At 48.6% G+C, this 9,517-nt stretch overlaps 1 protein-coding gene across 1 annotated transcript in view; it reads left to right on the top strand.

Moving 5' to 3' along the window:
* Positions 1–259: 259 nt before the first annotated feature.
* Positions 260–9,517, top strand: part of LOC137527508 (glycosyltransferase family 92 protein F59C6.8-like) — a 101,470-nt gene continuing 92,212 nt past the window's right edge. The window contains exon 1 of the mRNA XM_068248026.1: positions 260–334. The gene's annotated coding sequence lies outside the window, so the exon portion shown is untranslated. The remainder of the gene's footprint in view (positions 335–9,517) is intronic.

The raw sequence follows: 9,517 nt of genomic DNA, 5'->3' as shown, positions 1-9,517 counted from the left end.
GCAGGAGGCGGAGCTCTGCACATTTGACTGGCGACTTGCCAGTAGACAGAACTAGTGAAGATGTAAGCGGCACTTATTCATGACTCACCAGAATCTGGCAGACATCTGGCCGTGCGAGTCTCAGTAACACGGAGGTGTAGTGAGTGATCGCTTACCTGTTGGCCTCATCCTGCTGATAGCTGAGGGTACAGGAGCCTGAGGGGGAGCGTGACCGGTTCTCATCACCTGAGGGGAGGAAATACAAGTCACGACTGAGCCCAGAAGAAGCAGAGCATAATTTGGTGGCGGTAGAGCTGCTGGGGACGGGACAGCTGCAGCACATCCACCCTCCCAGGTACGTGGAGGATATAGGATTAGGATGATGGAGAGAGAGGAATGTGGGGGATATGGGATTAGGATGATGGAGAGAGAGGAATGTGGGGGATATGGGATTAGGATGATGGAGAGAGAGGAATGTGGAGGATATGGGATTAGGATGATGGAGAGAGAGGAATGTGGGGGATATGGGATTAGGATGATGGAGAGAGAGGAATGTGGGGGATATGGGATTAGGATGATGGAGAGAGAGGAATGTGGGGGATATGGGATTAGGATGATGGAGAGAGAGGAATGTGGGGGATATGGGATTAGGATGATGGAGAGAGGGGAATGTGGAGGATATGGGATTAGGATGATGGAGAGAGAGGAATGTGGAGGATATGGGATTAGGATGATGGAGAGAGAGGAATGTGGAGGATATGGGATTAGGATGATGGAGAGAGAGGAATGTGGAGGATATGGGATTAGGATGATGGAGAGAGAGGAATGTGGGGGATATGGGATTAGGATGATGGAGAGAGAGGAATGTGGGGGATATGGGATTAGGATGATGGAGAGAGAGGAATGTGGGGGATATGGGATTAGGATGATGGAGAGAGAGGAATGTGGAGGATATGGGATTAGGATGATGGAGAGAGAGGAATGTGGGGGATATGGGATTAGAATGATGGAGAGAGAGGAATGTGGGGGATATGGGATTAGGATGATGGAGAGAGAGGAATGTGGAGGATATGGGATTAGGATGATGGAGAGAGAGAAATGTGGGAGATATGGGATTAGGACGATGGAGAGAAAGGAATGTGGGGGATATGGGATTAGGATGATGGAGAGAGAGGAATGTTGGGAATATAGGATTAGGACGATGGAGAGAAAGGAATGTGGGGGATATGGGATTAGGATGATGGAGAGAGAGGAATGTGGAGGATATGGGATTAGGATGATGGAGAGAGAGGAATGTGGAGGGTACAGGATTAGGATGATGGAGAGAGAGGAATGAGGAGGATACAGGATTAGGATGATGGAGAGAGAGGAATGTGGAGGATACAGGATTAGGATGATGGAGAGAGAGAAATGTGGAGGATACAGGATTAGGATGATGGAGAGAGAGGAATGTGGGGGATATGGGATTAGGATGATGGAGAGAGAGGAATGTGGAGGATATTGGATGAGGATGATGGAGAGAGAGGAATGTGGAGGATACAGGATTAGGATGATGGAGAGAGAGGAATGTGGAGGATACGGGATTAGGATGATGGAGAGAGAGGAATGTGGGGGATATGGGATTAGGATGATGGAGAGAGAGGAATGTGGGGGATATGGGATTAGGATGATGGAGAGAGAGGAATGTGGGGGATATGGGATTAGGATGATGGAGAGAGAGGAATGTGGGGGATATGGGATTAGGATGATGGAGAGAGAGGAATGTGGGGGATATAGGATTAGGATGATAGAGAGAGGAATGTGGGGGATATGGGAATAGGATGATGGAGAGAGAGGAATGTGGAGGATATGGGATTAGGATGATAGAGAGAGGAATGTGAGGGATATAGGATTAGGATGATGGAGAGAGGAATGTGGAGGATACAGGATTAGGATGATGGAGAGAGAGGAATGTGGGGGATACGGGATTAGGATGATGGAGAGAGAGGAATGTGGAGGATATGGGATTAGGATGATGGAGAGAGAGGAATGTGGGGGATATGGGATTAGGATGATGGAGAGAGAGGAATGTGGAGGATATGGGATTAGGATGATGGAGAGAGAGAAATGTGGGGGATATGGGATTAGGATGATGGAGAGAGAGGAATGTGGGGGATATGGGAATAGGATGATGGAGAGAGAGGAATGTGGAGGATATGGGATTAGGATGATGGAGAGAGAGGAATGTGGGGGATATGGAATTAGGATGATGGAGAGAGAGGAATGTGGAGGATATGGGATTAGGATGATGGAGAGAGAAATGTGGGGGATATGGGATTAGGATGATGGAGAGAGGAATGTGGGGGATATGGGATTAGGATGATGGAGAGAGAGAAATGTGGGGGGTATGGGATTAGGATGATGGAAAGAGGAATGTGGGGGATATGGGATTAGGATGATGGAGAGAGGAATGTGGGGGATATGGGATTAGGATGATGGAGAGAGGAATGTGGGGGATATGGGATTAGGATGATGGAGAGAGGAATGTGGGGGATATGGGATTAGGATGATGGAGAGAGAGAAATGTGGGGGTCCGGGGGATATGGGATTAAGATGATAGAAAGAGGAATGTGGGGGATATAGGATTAGGATGATGGAGAGAGAGGAATGTGGGGGATATGGGATTAGGATGATGGAGAGAGAGAAATGTGGGGGATATGGATTAGGATGATGGAAAGAGGAATGTGGGGGATATGGGATTAGGATGATGGAGAGAGAGGAATGTTGGGAATATAGGATTAGGATGATGGAGAGAGAGGAATGTGGGGGATATGGGATTAGGAGGCTCCCTTTGCCATATCGACTTGTTCATTTGGCACTTTTATTGGCCTGATGAAGCGGGCTTGGACCCGCGAAACGCGTTGCCTGTGCTAAATAAAAATCTTTTGTCATATACAAGGATTTCGTTATTGAGGTAAGCCACCTCATATTATTTCCTCGATTTTAAGCTGTTTTTAGATGCTTTTATTTCAACCAGGGCGCCTCTTTACCTTCAATTGTGCATAGCTATACCCCCAAACAATCTGTGTTTGAGGGGTGGTGACAGACCACCTGTGGGTGCCCCACAGTGGACACCTGTCCCTACTTTTTCAAGGAGAGCGACCACATCCAGGTCCCGGCTGGGACTACCCCGAGTGGAGTCGGGTTTATGGTCTCCACCTGCTTCCTACGGTTGGTTGCCCTTGCAACCTCCTTTTGTGAGTAGTAATTTATTGAAATTTCTTTTTTCAATTGCATACTAATATACTACACTATTGGGCTCCCGTATGTGTCTCCTATATTTTTTTCCCTGCAAGGTGCTGAGACACCCCCACTACACTATATATATGGGATTAGGATGATGGAGAGAGAGGAATGTGGAGGATACAGGATTAGGATGATGGAGAGAGAGGAATGTGGGGGATACGGGATTAGGATGATGGAGAGAGGACGGGGGTGAGTCTGGAGGTTGCAGGACTCGGATAGGGAGTGGTTCTCACAGGAGACATACTTATGTCCTGTAAGTATTTGGCTGAAGGAGGTTTAGAATTTGCTGTCATAGTTCATTTGAAGAACCTAAAAATGTTTTTTTTTTTTTTTTGTAACCCATAAGAATTTTTTTTTTCTAAAATGTATAATGCACCTTCATCTTTTGTGGTGTTTGAAACAGAAAAGGGAACATAAAAATACAGAGATAGGTAAATAATACAGAAGCAGTGGACAATATGATAACAACAGCAACATGTATGTCATTAGGGTATATCACTATTACTTTTACAAATTAGGGCTTGTAATTATTTATCTAGTATAAAGAAACATAAATGGAAAAAATACACATTTATTTCCACAAAATTGCCATACATTGTAATAGGGACACAATTTAAACCTTGTAATAACTGGGACAAATGGGCAAATAAATTGTGTTGGTTCTTTCTATTGAAGCACATTTTATTTTAAAACTATAAAGGCTGAAAACTGAGAAATTGTGATTTTTTATTCCATTTAAAATACAGTTAAATTGTTAGCAAAAAGTACCAACCAAAGAAAGGCTAATTTTTGGCATTTTTTTTTTTTTAAAATAGATCATTTTGTTGTCATAAGTAATGATAATGTTATTGGCGAATGAATGGGAGGAACGTGATGTGTAAAAATTGCTTTGGTTTTTAAGAGGAAATAATCCGTGGTGGGGAAGTTGTTAAAAAAAATACATAATTGTAAAAAGGTACGTACATACCTTTAATGGATGTCGTCCATCAGGAATTGGGACCTGATCCCCTTGGGTGGCATCATTGGGCCGGGCTGCACAGACACGAGTCAGCTGTGTAGCTGGGGACTTACTGTGTTCCTATTGGGGGGTGAGGTGGAGGAAGAAAGTAGCATAGACAATGGGATTGGCCGTCGGGGGGGGGGGGGGGGGGGGGCGTGAGTCACCTGCCAGGTGGATCACTTGCAGGTTGAGGGTTGCGAGCCACTGTACACATGCCCGATTATTGGCTGAGGCAGTTGTTATCGCCCGCCTCAGCCGACTTTAGTCAAGTGTGTGTACAAGTTTTAAGACACAAGGGTTAGAGAGCATTGCCCTTGTGAGCTTACAATTTAAAGGAAAAGGGAAGAAACAAGAGGTCTAGACATACAGGTTTCATACAGGGTTTTTGTGTTTGTAGGACTATATGTAGAAAGAAGCCGAGCTTGTCCAGAGGCTGAAGCTGGAATGTCCTAGGTTAGATTATATGCCTGTAAAGGTGAGTTTTGGGGTGCGCTTGAAGGTTTGTGGTGAGACATATGTGTTTACTATGGGAATTCCAGAGGAGTGGTGAGGCTCATGAGAACTCCCGTATATGTGAATGGGAGGAGGTGATTCTAGGAGAGGAAAGCAGAAGGTTGTGGGTTGTGTGCAGAGTAGAGGTTGCGGTAGGGATGGTATCTGGAGACTAGTGAGGGGATGTACAGGGCAGAGGTTGCGGTAGGGTGGTATCTGGAGACTAGTGAGGAGATGTACGGGGCAGAGGTTGTGGTAGGGGTGGTATCTGGAGACTAGTGAGGAGATGTACGGGGCAGAGGTTGCGGTAGGGTGGTATCTGAAGACTAGTGAGGAGATGTACAGAGCAGAGGTTGTGGTTGGGGTGGTATCTGGAGACTAGTGAGGAGATGTACAGGGCAGAGGTTGTGGTAGGGGTGGTATCTGGAGACTAGTGAGGAGATGTACGGGGCAGAGGTTGCGGTAGGGTGGTATCTGAAGACTAGTGAGGAGATGTACAGAGCAGAGGTTGTGGTTGGGGTGGTAACTGGAGACTAGTGAGGAGATGTATGGGCGGAGGTTGCGGTAGGGGTGGTATCTGCAGACTAGTGAGGAGATGTACGGGGCAGAGGTTGTGGTTGGGTTGGTATCTGGAGACTAGTGAAAAGATGTACGGGGCAGAGGTTGTGGTAGGGGTGGTATCTGGAGACTAGTGAGGAGATGTATGGGACAGAGATTGTGGTAGGGGTGGTATCTAGGGACTAGTGAGGAGATTTACAGGGCAGAGGTTGCGGTAGGGGTGGTATCTGGAGACTAGTGAGGAGATGTATGGGGCAGAGGTTGTGGTTGGGGTGGTATCTGGAGACTAGTGAGCAGATGTACAGGGCAGAGGTTGCGGTAGGGGTGGTATCTGGAGACTAGTGAGGGGATGTACGGGCAGATATTCTGGTTGGGGTGGTATCTGGAGACTAGTGAGGAGATGTACAGGGCAGAGGTTGCGGTAGGGGTGTATATAGAGACTAGTGAGGGGATGTACAGGGCAGAGGTTGTGGTTGGGGTGTATTTGGAGACTAGTGAGCAAATGTACGGGCAGACATTCTGGTTGGGGTGGTATCTGGAGACTAGTGAGGAGATGTACCAGGCAGAGGTTGCAGTAGGGGTGTATTTGGAGACTAGTGAGCAAATGTACGGGCAGACATTCTGGTTGGGGTGGTATCTAGAGACTAGTGAGGAGATGTACGGGGCAGAGGTTGCAGTAGGGGTGTATCTGGAGACTAGTGCGGGGATGTACGGGCAGACATTCTGGTAGGGGTGTATCTAGAGACTAGTGAGGGGATGTACGGGCAGACATTCTGGTTGGGGTGGTATCTAGAGACTAGTGAGGAGATGTACGGGGCAGAGGTAGCGGTAGGGGTGTATCTAGAGACTAGTGAGGGGATGTACGGGGCAGACATTCTGGTTGGGGTGGTATCTAGAGACTAGTGAGGAGATGTACGGGGCAGAGGTAGTGGTAGGGGTGTATCTGGAGACTAGTGAGGGGATGTACGGAGCAGAGGTAGCGGTAGGGGTGGTATCTGGAGACTAGTGAGGGGATGTACGGAGCAGAGGTAGCGGTAGGGGTGTATCTGGAGACTAGTGAGGAGATGTACGGAGCAGAGGTAGCGGTTGGGGTGTATCTGGAGACTAGTGAGTGGATGTACGGGGCAGAGGTTGTGGTAGGGGTGGTATCTGGAGACTAGTGAGGAGATGTACGGGGCGGAGGTAGCGGTAGGGGTGTATCTAGAGACTAGTGAGGGGATGTACGGGGCAGACATTCTGGTTGGGGTGGATATCTAGAGACTAGTGAGGGGATGTACGGAGCAGAGGTAGCGGTAGGGGTGTATCTGGAGACTAGTGAGGGGATGTACGGAGCAGAGGTAGCTGTAGGGGTGTATCTGGAGACTAGTGAGGGGATGTACGGAGCAGAGGTAGCGGTAGGGGTGTATCTGGAGACTAGTGAGGGGATGTACGGGCAAACATTCTGGTTGGGGTGGTATCTGGAGACTAGTGAGGGGATGTACGGGGCAGAGATTGTGGTTGGGGTGGTATCTGGCGACTAGTGATGGGATGTACGGGGCAGAGGTTGTGGTTGGGGTGTATCTGGAGACTAGTGAGGAGATGTACGGAGCAGAGGTAGCGGTAGGGGTGTATCTGGAGACTAGTGAGGGGATGTACGGAGCAGAGGTAGCGGTAGGGGAGTATCTGGAGACTAGTGATGGGATGTACGGGCAGACATTCTGGTTGGGGTGGTATCTGGAGACTAGTGAGGGGATGTACGGAGCAGAGGTAGCGGTAGGGGTGTATCTGGAGACTAGTGATGGGATGTACGGGGCAGAGGTTGTGGTTGGGGTGTATCTGGAGACTAGTGAGGGGATGTACGGAGCAGAGGTAGTGGTAGGGGTGTATCTGGAGACTAGTGAGGGGATGTACGGAGCAGAGGTAGCGGTAGGGGTGTATCTGGAGACTAGTGAGGGGATGTACGGAGCAGAGGTTGCGGTAGGGGTGGTATCTGGAGACTAGTGAGGGGATGTACGGAGCAGAGGTAGCGGTAGGGGTGTATCTGGAGACTAGTGAGGAGATGTACGGAGCAGAGGTAGCGGTTGGGGTGTATCTGGAAAAGTGGCACCACTTTAACAGGTAGCAAGTGCAGGTTCTTTATAGTTCCTCCAAACACCAGATACACTTTCAATATATATAATAATAAGATGACAAGTTTATTGATACAGATACAAAGGTATATAAAAGAAGACAAAGAATCAGAATTATAATGAGATGAGAAATCAAGAAATCAAAACAATAAAACATTACCTTATATAAGAGTCAACTTGTTGGAGTTGCAGTGGCTTCTTCTCTCTGCACCGCAAAAGTGGCTTCTTCTTTCCATGATTAGATAGCGCCCTCGAGCAAGACAAGTGCGATCAGTTACAATGTCCACAGCGGCCAACTCTGACAGGAAGCCAAGAGATGTCTGACCACTAGTGACGATGATCAACCTTTTATACCCTTTCCATAGAAAACCACTGCAACCCATCTAGTTCTATGCATTCCCTTTGAACCTAACCAGATGTTCTAATACAAAACATACTAACTGGAAGTAAACCAGAGGCATATCTCATACGCGTCTCTCTTCTTCCCTGAATTCACCGATTTATGACTGGCCTCGGCCAAACATCTACTTCTGAACAATTAAGAATTCATATAGGAAACAATCACAATCTTTATTCAATAAATGTCAATTATCTTCTAGAGCATAGTTCCCCAACCCTATCCTCAAGGCCCACAACAGTACATGTTCTGCAGGAAACCACAAACATTCACAGGTGAGGTAATTAGTGTCTCAGCAGAGCTGGTTAACTACCTCTGTGGATTTCCACAAAACATGCACTGTTGGTGGGCCTTGAGGACAGGGTTGGGGAACACTGCCTAGAGGACTGGTGTGTCCCATGTCTCTTACATGTAGCTGGTTTAGATTAGTATCTCATAATAGACCTAACAAGATAAGGGCTATATAATAGACTAGACTAAACAACACAAGTATTAATTGGGTCTTCCAGACCTTAATGAACAGATTCATACAAAATGAAGACCAAAATTGCTTCCACTTACAGAATGGCACATCTACTATACAAAGGCGCCTGATTATTGCGTCACAAGTACAAAATGGCGTCTCCCTTCAAGGTGGCACATTTGTGTGGCAATACAGGTGGTATCTGGAGAGTAGTGAGGAGATGTACGGGCAGAGGGATTGTGGAGAGCTTAGTAGGATTGAGTTGGTATTTGGAGACCAGGGCCGGCCCGCCCATGAGGCGGGGTGAGGCGGGTTCCTCAGGCGGCAGGAAGTGGAGGGGCGGCACCAGATGACGTGGCTGTGATAGCGGGGGGGAGCCAGAGCCGCGGTCAGGGCAGCCCTCCCTCTCCCCGGGCCGCTCTCCATGCTCCCCCCTCGGAGTGTAGGCAGCAGAGTTAGCGCGCAGGGAAGCGCTGCTGTACACAGCTGTTACTCACCTCCCTGGATCCGATCGCCGCTCCCGCCCTGCTGGTCTCCTCTCTGCCTAGCCGGCTGATACACACGCGGCTGCTTCCTGTGTAAACAGGAAGCAGCGTGTGTAATGTATCAGCGGCTACATTGCAGAGAGAAGACCAGCAGGGCGGGAGCGGCGATCGGATCCAGGGAGGTGAGTAACAGCTGTGTACAGCAGCGCTTCCCTGCGCGCTAACTCTGCTGCCTACACTCCGAGGGGGGAGCATAGAGAGCGGCCCGGAGAGAGGGAGGGAGAGGTCGGGCTGCCCTCACCGCGGCTCCGGCTCCCCCCTCCGCCATTATGAGGGGGCACCTACCTACTTAACCTATACTGGGCAAGCTACCTATCTATCCTATACTGGGGGGCACCTACCTAATCTAACCTATACTGGGGGAAGCTACCTAACTATCCTATACTGGGGGGCACCTACCTAATCTAACCTGTACTGGGGGCAGCTACCTATCTATCCTATACTGGGGGGCACCTACCTAATCTAACCTGTACTGGGAGCAGCTACCTATCTATCCTATACTGGGGGGCACCTACCTAATCTAACCTATACTGGGGGCCAGCTACCTATCTATCCTATACTGGGGGGCAGCTACCTATCTAACCTATACTGGGGGGCAGCTACCTATCTAACCTATACTGGGGGGCAGCTACCTATCTAACCTATACTGGGGGGCAGCTACCTATCTAACCTATGCTGGGGGGCAGCTAC

Source organism: Hyperolius riggenbachi, chromosome 8 (assembly GCF_040937935.1).
Source record: "Hyperolius riggenbachi isolate aHypRig1 chromosome 8, aHypRig1.pri, whole genome shotgun sequence".
Lineage (NCBI taxonomy): Eukaryota > Metazoa > Chordata > Amphibia > Anura > Hyperoliidae > Hyperolius > Hyperolius riggenbachi.
Note: the sequence above shows the minus strand (reverse complement) of the source record. Positions and strands in the feature narration are given on the sequence as shown.